Source organism: Camelus ferus, chromosome 10, assembly GCF_009834535.1.
Source record: "Camelus ferus isolate YT-003-E chromosome 10, BCGSAC_Cfer_1.0, whole genome shotgun sequence".
NCBI classification, from domain to species: Eukaryota; Metazoa; Chordata; class Mammalia; order Artiodactyla; family Camelidae; genus Camelus; species Camelus ferus.
The window spans coordinates 34,478,500-34,491,072 of record NC_045705.1 but is presented as its reverse complement, the minus strand read 5'-3'; positions in this window follow the sequence as shown (position 1 = coordinate 34,491,072).

The window sequence follows — 12,573 nt, the reverse complement described above, 5'->3', positions numbered from 1 at the left end:
CATTTTTATAGGGTATTGTAAATAAAAAATTGTATACTTGAAAAAAAAAGTGCGCCTACATTTCTACTTGTTGCTTCCGAACACGCTTCTTCGTGTGTTTCTCGATCTAGGTGGACCGCAAACCTCCTGCTGTTGGGAATTGGTAAGGATATTACTACTTGATGGCTTTACCTTTTTTATTTTGTCGTAAGGGAGACAGGAAAAGATCTTAATGTTTACATGACAATTTTCTTTTAAAAGTGGACCTTCAGTCTGTTTCCGACCCCTTCCCCCTACCCGGCATTTTAACTGCAAAACAGAATGATAGACTTTAGTAGATACACTACACTTCATCTTCTTCATCTCCAGGCATATGAAACTTTTTAAAGAAACTTCTCGTAGACCAGTTTGACCTAAAGCTGCCTTCATGGTTTATATTTCCTTAGTTCTCACATCTCAGAGGAGATGGGGAAAAGTTGGTCACTCTTTATTGTAAATTCATGTTAATTGTTTCAAACTTGGGTATCATTGTTACTCTAAAGTGCTCAAGATGAAAGTCAGCTCTCCCTCCCTTTCTTCACCCTTGTGGGGTGTGCAGTTAATTCTTTTCCCCGCTGTGTCTTCTCATAAGTCTCACCAGACTTTGAGGATCAAGCGATTGCTCGCCAAAAAACAAAAGCAGAATCGTCCCCTTCCCCAGTGGGTTCTCATGAAAACTGGTAATGGAATGAGGTACAGCTCCAAGAGGAGACACTGGCGAGGGGCCGAGCCAGGTCTGTAAGGACTCACACGTGAGGTGACACACACACACACGCTGCGTCAGGTCACTGGCATCTTCCTGTGTCAGGCTGAGGCCTCACCACCATCTGGACAGTTAGACGTGTTTTATTGGGAAGATGATTTTCTTCTTTGTTTCTATGCTTCACTAGTATGTCGGATTGAAAATAAATACGTGAGACCTTTTGTTTGAAAACTAAAATTCAAACAAGTAGAGAAAGGCAGGAAAAGAAAGTTTAAAATGATGAAGAGGGAAATAATTTAACATTACTGGGTGCTCACTGACACAAAGCTCAGTTTTTCCTGATGAGTGGACAGTCTCCTTGAGGTGACGTAGCTCTCCGGAGGTGACACAGCTAATGAGCAGCAGGGCAGGAGGCCCACTTGGGGTGTTCTTACTGCTCTGAGGGAGTAAGACTGTCTTAAGGTGGAAGATTGATTCTCACACTTACGTGAAAAACATAGGTCTCATGAGAGCTCTGTTTCATTGGTGGGGGAACTGCCCCTGCACCCCCAGAAGACTAGATTCAGAGGGAGACCAGAGATCCCGTGGACCAGCACCGCAGGTGCGAGGGAACGGCGGCCCTGAGGGCAGGGACAGCTGGCTTGTGCCCCTCCCTAGATAACAGCCCCCACGACAGCTTGAGAAATACCAGCCCTAGTCCAGAAAATCTAAGTAGTATGTTTCTTGTGAGGAAAAGACTGAGTTTAAGAAGTAAGTACTTCTACAACAACTACCAGTCGGTTTTTTGAGTCACATAGTGCATACCAGATCATGCTGTTCTAGGTGCTTAAAACGTCATTTGAAGACTCAGAGTAACCAGTGAGAGCAACATTAACCTCCCCGCCAACTGTATGTCAAAAATAATCAAATTAGGTGACGCACTAAAATCGCTTATAACGGTATGGCACAGTTGTAAACTGACGTCAGTGTGTGTAATCTCTGTGTAAGAAAAAGACGACCCTGATAAGTAACAGGTAAGAGACTTGTGAATAATAATTTTCACAAAAGAAAATGGAAATCAATGTTAAAATTGCACTAGTAACCAGAGAAATACATCTTTAACCTATCAAAGTAAGAAAAACTTCTAAAGGAATTCTCTATAAAAGATTTGGAAGTGAGGTTTGGGGACCGCCTCACTCTGGTGGGGTAAGTGCGTACATTTCTGGAAAATGCTTTGGCAAAGTAAAGAGCTTCAAAAGTGTTCATAGTCCTTGACTAGTTTGGCTTTAGAAATCTCCTAAGGAAAGATTCCAAAGTAATTATACTTATCACAGCATTATTTGTAATAGAAAAACCAGAAATAACCTAAATGCCCAATATTGTAATAGTTAAGTCAATGTTAACCCATGTGTTGTAGACAATTAGAATATTTAATCATGGATGGTGAGATACAGTATAGGGGGAAAGCAGAAAGCATATATGCTTTGAATCCAATTCTTTTTTTAAGAAAATGTATATATGCTGGAAAAATATAAGGTGTCCATCTCTAGGTGGTGGGATTATGGGGGACTATTTTCTTTTACTTCTCAGTATTTTCCAGATCTATAGAGAAAATGCTTATCTTCTTAGGAGACACTCTTCTTCTACCAATTTTTAATTTTTTTTTAATTTTGAGGGAAGAGGTAATTAGGTTTTTACTTACTTGTTTTAATGGCAGTTCTGGGGATTGAACCCAGGACCTCGTGCATGCTAAGCACATGCTCTACCACTGAGCTATACCCTCCTCCCGCTTAGGGGGCATTTTTAAGGGGAAAAGTTGTGGAGGATTTTGAGTGTAGGTGAGTGTTTCTGCTTTTCCATAGTCCAAATTGTCTTCAATGAGCATGTACTGCTATTACAACCCAAAGGAGGTTATTTTCTAAAAAACTGCTAAAAATAAAGCCCTCTGCTTTATTAGTGAGGAAGTAAGTTCTAGCAGGGCAAGAATGTCTGATCTACCTGTGCTTGACTTCAGAGCCAGTGCCTTTGACTTTGTAGGAGATGAATCTGCTTGGAGTCTGCAGAAGGCAGTTATCCTGAGAGATGTGGTCAGGCAGTCCATTATTAAACATTTTAAATGATGTACCAGTTGATGTACCAGTTGAGGGATCAAAGAACCACTTTTGATAAGTCCAATCTATGTCTCCCAGTAAGCTTCCATATTTACACTAAATTGCATCCCCCCCCCCCCAACTGACTGCTGAATCAAGATGAATGGATCCCAGCTCCATCTCCAGAAAAAGCTGCTCAAGTCCATTTTGGCCTGAGTGTCTGTCGGGTGGCTCTCACCAAAGTTGCCTTATCAGTCATCAGGAAGGCCAAGGTGACTTTCTGAATTTGATACAGATCACTGGATGTCATCCACCAATCATCTCCAGATGGAGACCAATAAAGTTCATTGGGTGAAGAATGCAAGTAGGGAGGTTGAAGGCATCTTATGTTTTTCTTCACCCTACTAAGTTTAAATATATTGATATTATGATTCTTATGTGATTTTTATTAATCTCTTGAAATTAATATGTGGGCTTCTAGGAAAAATGAGTCTTTAATCTGAAAAATCAGTATCTTAAAAATCACAAGTAGCATTGTTTTGACCATTTACCTTCTAGAAGCGGAGGCGCGGTTATGAGTAGACTGCAGGTCTCATAACAACCTCTGCTTTGCTTTTTATTTTGTGAATGTTGTGAATGTTGCTCATAAGGCTGTTCCAAGGAGCTTGTCATTTATTATTCAACATGATTCTCTAAGCTTCCCAATTCAGCCAAGTTCATTCTCCAAGGGAATGTTAACCAAAATCAGACCTGAGAGCTGGGAAACATCTAGAAGGGGGCTAGGCCATCAGCGATGTGTGCGTGTTGCCAGTTGTGAACAGACTACCTCTCAACTTGCTTAGATTTTGTAAGGATTCCACCCCCAGCCCCCCAGAAAAACCACAGCTCACAGTTTGGTATGTTGTCCTCCAAGTGATCTCTCTATGCACATGCATACGTAAATAGAATTGTAGATCTTTTTTCATAATACATCATGGACATCTTTCTATGTCAGTATATAGAGAGGTACCATTTTTTTCATGGCTGTATGGTGTTCTACTGTGGACCCTTTTGCCATAATTTAACTGCTCCCTATTAATAGATTTAATCTTCAAATACTTTGTGCCAGTCATTACTGTTCATCCAATAGTGAACAGAGGTAAACCCACAATATCACCTTACATTTCTATAGCTATTTTATACTATACAAAGAAAACTGACCTTCATTTTCTAATTCAATCTTCTATATAACCTTTTGATATAGAATGGGCAACTATAATTGTGCAGTACCAAAACTAGGCCAGCAAGACCATCCAGCTAGTAAGAGCCAACGCTAGGATTTAAACCGTAAGTTTTAAGCTCACATCTAGCATCCTGGCTACAAGAAGTCTCCCGCTCCTCCACCCAAGCTTCACATAGGAGCAGCTGAAAAGCTACAAGCACTTGCCACTTTTGCAAACTCTTCTGATTGGGTTGCAACGCCTTCATTTTCAGTAGGCAGATTAAACAAGTCCCTCTCAGTAATGTCCAAAAAAAAAAAAACATACATACTAATTCAAGTTTTGATTTTTGGGGCCAACTGCAACATAGAAGGATCAGAGTTACAGAAAGGCAGCTGTCAGGCATCTGTTTGGTTTTCATTTAAACATTTTGAAAAGGAGGGAAAAAAAACTTGCTTCGTCACTTCTCTACCCCAATATTTTGAAATGCACGTTTATCTTAGACATATTCAATCGCAGGAGGTTAGTTCACTAGTTCACTGCATTGATATGTGAACTCCACAAATGTAGCAATCATTTTGCTCACAGCTGTGCCCCAAGGCCCAGCACTGAGGCAACACCTTGCAGGCATCCAACCTGTTCAGGAAATAGCTGGGCCATGAAGAAACAGCTTAAAGGGGTTACTCAGAGAACAGGCCTTAATGTAACAGATTAGTTTGCGTGTACAAGGCCCATTTCAAAATACCTTGTCGCTCATTTTTTAAAAATTTTTTATTGAGTTACAGTCAGTTTACAATGTTGTGTCAATTTCCAGTGTAGTGCACAACTTTTCAGTTATACATGAACATACGTATATTCATTGTCACATGCTTTTTCACCCTGAGCTACCACAAGACCTTGTATATATTTCCCTGTGCTATACAGTATAATCTTATCTATTCCTTGTCGCTCATTTTATCACTACTAGATCAGGCACAATTTGATAAAGGAAATCAGGTGAGCATTTGTTCAATGTACAGCATTACTCCATTCCTGACAAAAACAAGGGCTCTGCTCTGGTGCCGCTTGCAGTCCAAGGGGGATACCTGGTGATAAGTGCTAAGGAGAGAACAGAAGAGGGTAGAGGAATGAAGAGTGATGGGGTGATTCGTACTGTTGACACAGAGGCCAGGAGAGGCCTTGATGTGGCATTTAAGCAGAAATGTGAATAATGAGAAGACAGCCATGCAAAGTTCTCAGAAGAGCATCCGAAGCAATGAAGAAGGGAGCCTCTCTCCCTGAGATGACAATAAGTGAGGAGTTCAAGGGACCACATGGGGTTAATGTTGCCGGAGCGAAGGGTGCCTGTAGACTGACCACCCAGGGCCTTGAAGGGATTTATTCACATCGCAGTGGGAGACTTCGCGGAGTTTTTAAGGAAAAAGTACAAAACAAAACATGGGCTGTATGCTTTTAAATATCACTTTGCTGCATGGAGAAGGAAATAGACAAGAGAAGGGTCACCCCTGAGAGGGTCTCACGACACTATTCCTGGTCTACAGGATGAGGAGACTGAGCCTTTAAAAGGCAAAGTGTCTGAGGGAATAATTTTTAAAAAATAAATCTGGGAAAGAGGTTACCTTTGGTGAGGGAAGGGAAGGAGAATGGGATTGCGATAAAGATGTAGGAAACTGGTCATTTCACATTTCTTATGCCGAGTGGTGGATTGATGGGTATTTGTTTTATTCTTGTGCTTCATAACTTTTATATACCATGCGCTCTGTGTATATTATGAGCTGAACTGTGTCCCTCAAAACTCAAGTCGAAGTCCTAACCCCCAGCACCTCAGCATGTGACTGGATTTGGAGACAGGGCCTTTGAAGAGGTATTCAGTTAAAATGAGGTCATTAGTAACACAACATTGTAAATCGACTCTCCTTCAATTAAAAATAGAAAATTAAAAATTTAAATGAGGTCTTTAGGGTGGGTTCTAATCCAAAATGACTGGTGTTCTTACAAGAAGTGACGATTAGGACAAAGGCACAGAAAGGAGACCATGTGAAGATGCAGGGAAGACAGCCGTCTATAAGTCAAAGAGACTTCAGGGGAAACCAGCCCTACCGACACCTTAATCTGACTTCTAACCTCCAGAATTGTGAGAAAATAAATTTTCGTTGTTTAAGCCACCTCATCTTTGGAACTTTGTTATGGTGACCCTGGCAAACTAATAAATATACGTGTCAAATATTTCATCATTGAATTTTTGTTTAATTTTTAAAAATCCATAAGGAAGTAAAAGAATATGGATCAAAGTGTTAACAATGGTCATTTCTGGAAGGTGCGATTATGAAGAATTCTGATTTTCTATATTTACATTTCTGAACGCTTTATATCTTTTATGAGTATATAATTGGTTTGTATTTGAAGAAAGGAAGAAAAGGGAGAGAGAGAGAACATGGATGTGATCTGTCCAATATTGCAGAAAAGGAAAAAAGAAAAAGAAAACCTGCATTACATTTACAGTCATTTTGCAACATTTTTCCATCTAACAGAGAAGTAAGCAGACATGTGGTATGGAACTTCCAAAAACTCTCCTTAAAAAGAAGGAATTCCCTTTTGTTCTCCCTGCTTCCCTCTTCTTGCTGCCTAGAATGCAGGTGTAATGACTGGACCTCCAGCAGCCATCTTGGAGCGGAAGGTAATTTCAACAACAGTAACAATGCACAGTGGAGGAGAAAGATGCAGGCTGTGTCTCTGAAGACTTCAGTGAGCTACCATTCTAAAACTAAGCTGCTTACCTCTGGATTTCTTTTAGATGTGAGAATACACTTTTGCGTTTAAACCAGCATAAATTGGGCCTCTGTTACTTGCAAATAAACCAAATCCTGATTATTACAAAGGATTTTTTTTTCAGTCATTAGAGTTCATTAAGTGCTATTGAGGAAAAAATTTTTATGTATAACAGTTTTAAAAATTATTACAAATATGAGGGAATTGTTCTCCCACAGCCTCCATTTTCTCTGAAGTGCAACACGTGGTTATCTGGTGTGACCCAGGAGGGTTTGTAAAGCCTAAAGAGGGTGATTTAAGATGTTGGTCTAGTTCCGGGGAGGAACGGGAACAGAGGCAGGCTAGAGATCCTTTCTAAAAATAAAATAAACTGGTTTTATTTTGTTACCAAATTTAAACCAAACATCAGTTCATTGTGTTGATGACACCTGATTTAACTCTTCGAATTGTTTCTGTTATTAAGGAAAAATAAAAAAACAGTCCAGGGCACGAGTAATATGAAGGACAGCCTGCCAAAACTAAGTAGATTCATATCTGTGTTTGAAAGCTCGCTTTGCTTTTACAAGTTACTTTACTTTTCTGAGTCTCCATTTCCCCATCTGTAAAAGGAATGGTGGAACCCCTTCCATATGTAAGCGATATCATATAATATTTGTTTCTCTGACTTACTTCACTTAGTATGATATCCTCTACGTCCATCCATGTTGCTGTAAATGGCATTATTTCATTCTTTTTTATGGCTGAGTAGTATTCCTCTGTGTGTGTGTGTGTGTGTGTGTGTGTGTGTGTACACCACATCTTTATCCATTTATCTGTTGGTAGACTCTTAGGTTGCTTCCCTGTCTTGGCTACTGTAAATAGTGCTGCTGTGAACATTGGGGTACACGTATCTTTTTAAATTAAGAGTTTTCGTCTTTTCCAAATGTATGTCTGGGAATGGGATTGCCGGATCATATGGTAGCTCTATTTTTGGTTTTTTTAAGGAATCTCCATAGTGTTTTCCAGTAGTGATTGTATCAATTTACACTCCCCCCAACAGTGTGGGAGGATTCCCTTTTCTCCAAACCCTCTCCAACATTTATTATTTGTAGACTTTTTCATTATAGCCATTTTGGTTGGTGTGAGGTGATACCTCATTGTAGTTTTGATTTGCATTGCTCTAATAATTAGTGATGTTCAGAATCTTTTCCTGTGTCTGTTGGCCATCTGTATGTCTTCTTTGGATAAACATCAATTTAGGTCTTCTGCCCTTTTTTTGATTGGGTTTTTGTTCTATATGGAATTGTATAACAGCTCCTTTTTAAAAAATTTACTCTCTCTCCCTGCATGATTGTTTACAAAATACACACAGAATGCTGTCCTTGATCTCTCGGAGCAACCATTCCCCTCGTAACCCAAAAATAGAGGATTCAATTACCTCTCCTGAGACCCTGTTGGAGAATCTGTTCTGAAGTGTTGGCAGTTCCCACCTCACCTTTGTGTCTTCCTATTCTCAGCGAATTTCATCATCATCCTGCTGCACAAACTTGAACACAGGAGGAAGACGAGGCTAGGACGTAGCTCTTGCTCCAGGAGAAATGAGACAGCAAGCAAGGGACACCAGGAAGACCACTCCTTGCTGATCACAGAGATAGAATTCATTCCCATTCTGCTCAGGGCAGCGCCTGGAACAAGCAGGCTTTAAGAATTGTTTGGGGAAAGCACGAATGAGTAACGACAACCCTAGTGTCTCTCTGGCAAAATACAACAAGCTGTCACCAGTGTCACCAAGTACAGTATCTACCAGGTGTCCAGCCTGCTGTTACTTCCATGTAGGTTAAAGGAGGCACATGACATAGGTCCTGACCTCCAAGGAAAACATGGTTTAGTGTTGTAGTGGACACTGAAGTGCTGCCAAGGTCCCCTCGCTAGGACGAGGTACTCAGACTCCCAGTGCCAACAGTGTGGGTGGCTGGTGGCCCACAGCTGAGCCTGTCTCCCTCTGGCAGCTGCCCTCTCCCAAAGGGAAGTGCCTTGGGTTATGCCTCCTTCTTCCACGCACCCTGCATGCACTGACTGACCTGTATATGGAACAAGTGCCCGGCTACGTTGTCTCAGGTTTGGACACCTGGGACAATCCAACCCAATTCTGGACCTCCGCACAGCTGAGACCTCACGCGCATCTCAGTTCAACTGCTCCCTTACCTGTTTCCTTCCCCCACTCATAGGTGTTGTCCCTGTGAGCACTCCTCAATAAGCTTCCGAGGCAAACCAGACTTAAACAAATTTGATTTTCTTCTTAATTCAGTTGAGGGAGACACCCTGTTGTCCTTTGAAACCACAAATTACTTTTTCCAAGAAGAATTTTTGAATTGATGACACACACACAGTTAGAGTAAAACTGGGAAACCAAATACCTGCCCTACATTACGTTGATAAAATCTGCACTATTAAACTATTATTTGGCAAAAGTCAGGAGAGTGAGCCAGGGCCAACGTGGAAAATAATAGGAAAAAAAAAGCATGGGGTGGAGGCAGGGTGGGAGGGGGAGGGAGAACATGGGAGCGAAGAAGTGGGAGGTACAAACTATTGGGTGTAAGACAGACTATAAGGATGTATTGTACAACACAGGGAATACAGCCAATATTTCATAATAACTGTAAATGAAATGTAATCTTTTTAAATTGTATAAAAAACAAAAGTTTTTTTTTTTAATTGGGGTCACTTACCCTAATCCCTTCAGTTGCTTCATGATGTGCTTGTAATAAACCTAAACTCCTCTGGGGGGCCTTGCAGGCCTTTGGTAGCTGCCACCTCTTCCTCTTATCCCTCCACCTCAGGTTCTGCCTCCCTTTGTCCTGCTCAGGTCTTCACACAAGAAAGACTGTCTTCATTCTTCACTTTTCTAACTCCTCCCCAGCCCCCAGACTGCTTAAAGAATTGTTTATCCCTTGCGGGAGGTGGAGGGTGTAACTCAGTGATGGAGTGTGTGCTTAGCATGCACCAGGTCCTGGGTTCAATCCCCAGGACCTCCATCAAAAGAAATGATTAAATAAACCTAAAATATTTGTTAAATAGATGAATATGCTAAGCGTCATGAGGATACCAAAGATGAAACAGATACATGATCACGCCCTGGAGGAACTCACCCTCAAGAAAGGGTGAAATGTCAGAAACATAACATTAGGGCAAGACATCCTGATGCAGGGCCATGATTCTAGGCAGGGAAATCGCAGACCCTGGAGGGAGAGTGGAGGGCAAATGTGGATGAAGACACACGGGTCAGCTTAACTGCAGCACAGAGTACATCAAGACAAAGAGAAAGAGACAGGCTGAAAAAGAGGAGTTGCACCGGATTGTCAAAGGCCTCATTTGCCAGGCGAGGAAATCTGGGCTGCATTCTGGAGGCGGTGGTGGGTAACAACATTAACTCAACTCAACTCAGCCTCTGAAAACCTTTAAACAATGTTTTCAGATATACCAGAAAAGTAAAAATAATAGTACAAAAATACCCATATACTCCTCACCAATATTCAGCAATGAACATTTTGCCTAATTGCTTTATAAGTAGATATACAGATACATAGATTTAAATATATAGATATAAATGTGTGTATGCATTTCAAAATTTGTTCATTTTTTTTGGCTTTCTTTCTTTTTTCTTTCTTCCTTTCCTTTTCTGACCATTTCAAAAGAAATTTAAAGAATCCTGACGTTTTTCCAATTTAAAAAAATTATTTATTTATTTATTTTCTTCCAGTTTTATTGAGATATAATTGACATACAGCGCTGTGTAAGCTTAAGGTTTACAGCATAATGATTTCACTTATATACAGCGTGAAATTACCACAATAAGCTTAGTGAACATCCATCATCTCATACAGATACAAAAGTAAAGAAATAGAACAAAAATATTCTTTCCTTGTGATACGAACTCTTAGGAGTTACTCTCTTAACAACTTTCATATATAACATACAGCAGTGTTAATTGTATTCATCAGGTTGTACATTAAACTCCTAGTACTTATTTATCTTATAATTTATCTTGACTGCCTTCTTCGAACTCCTCCTCCCTTACCCCTAGCCCCACTTCTGGTAACCACAAATCTGATCTCTTTTTCTATGAATTGTTTGTTTTCGAAGTATCATTGACCTACAACACTGCGTTAGCTTCTATTACACAAGATAGTGATTCAATACTTCTATTTCAAAATGTTCACCACAGTGTCTAGTTACCATCTGTCACCATACAAAGATATTGTACAATTATTTACTATATTCCCCACACTGTATATTTCATGCAACTAGAAGTTTGTACTTCTTAATCTCCCTTCCCTATTTTCTCTCCTCCTCCCCTCCCCCTCCCCTCTGGCAACCATCTGTTCTCTGTATGACTCTGTTTCTGTTTTGTTATGTTTGTTCATTCGTTTTGTTTTTTAAGATCCCAAGTATAAGTGATAATATATAGTATTTGTCTTTCTCTGTCTCACTTATTTAACTAAGCATAATTCTGTCCAGATCCATCCATGTTATTGTTGTGGCAAATAACAAGATTTCATTCTTTTTTATGGCCAAGTAGTATTCCATTGTATACATATACCACTTCTCCTTTATCCTATCATCTATTGATGGACATTTAGGTTGCTTCCATGTCTTGGCTATTGTCAACAATGCTGCCAGCAACATGGCAGTGCAGATATCTTTTTGAATTAATGTTTTCATTTTCTTCAGATAAATACCCAGAAGTGGGATTTCTGTATCATATGGAAGTTCTATTTTTAGTGTTTTTGAGGAACCTCCATGATGTTTTTCATAGTGGCTTGACCAATTTATATTCCCAACGGTGAACAAGAGCTTCCTTATAGCCATATCCTCACCAACACTTGTTACTTGTTGTCTTTTTGATAATAGCCATTCTGACAGGTGTGAGGCCATATCTCATTATGGTGTTGATTTGTATTTCCCTGATGATTAGCAATGTTGAGCATCTTTTTCTGTGCCCGTTGGCCATCTGTATATCTTCTTTGGAAAAGAAGATATTCTTTTCAGATCCTCTGCCCATTTCTTAATTAGGCTGTTTGGTTTTTTAAGGTTGAGTTGCATGAGTTCTTTGTATATTTTTAGATATTAATCTCTCATTGAATATATCGTTTGCAAATATCTTCTCCAATTTAGTGGGCTGCCTTTTCATTTTGTTGATAGTTTCTGTCACTGTGCAAAAGCTTTTAAGTTTGATTAGGTCCCATTTGTTTATTTTTGCTTTGTTTTCCTTGCCTGAGAAGACATATCCAAAAAATATTGCTAAGACATGTCAACGAACATACTCTCTGTGTTTCCTCCTAGAAGTTTTGTGGTTTCAGGTCTTACATTTAAGTCTTTAATCCACTTTTAACTTATTTTTGTATATGGTATGAGAGGGCAGTTCAGTTTGATTCTTTTGCAGGTAGCTATTCAGTTTTCCCAACAGCATTTCCTGAAGGGACCGATATTTCTCCAGATTTTAAAGTTGCTTTCCTTCATATTCATCATACCAATATTACACTGAAAAAAGGTAGTTAACTGCCTAACATCAACTATCACCAGTCCATTTTCAAATTTCCCATTATTCCCCAAATGTCTAAAAGGCTGGTTACTTTTTTTTTTTTTCACAACCAGAATCCAATCAAGCATTTGGTTGTGGTTTTTAAGTTTTTTTTTAATGACTCTTTGTTATGACATCACTTTTCTTTAATCTTTATATCTTATCTTCTATAAAACCAGTTGTCTTATAGAATGTCTCACATTCTTGATTTATCCATTTGTCTCCTTGGGAGCGTTGTTTAACTGGTTCCTCCAG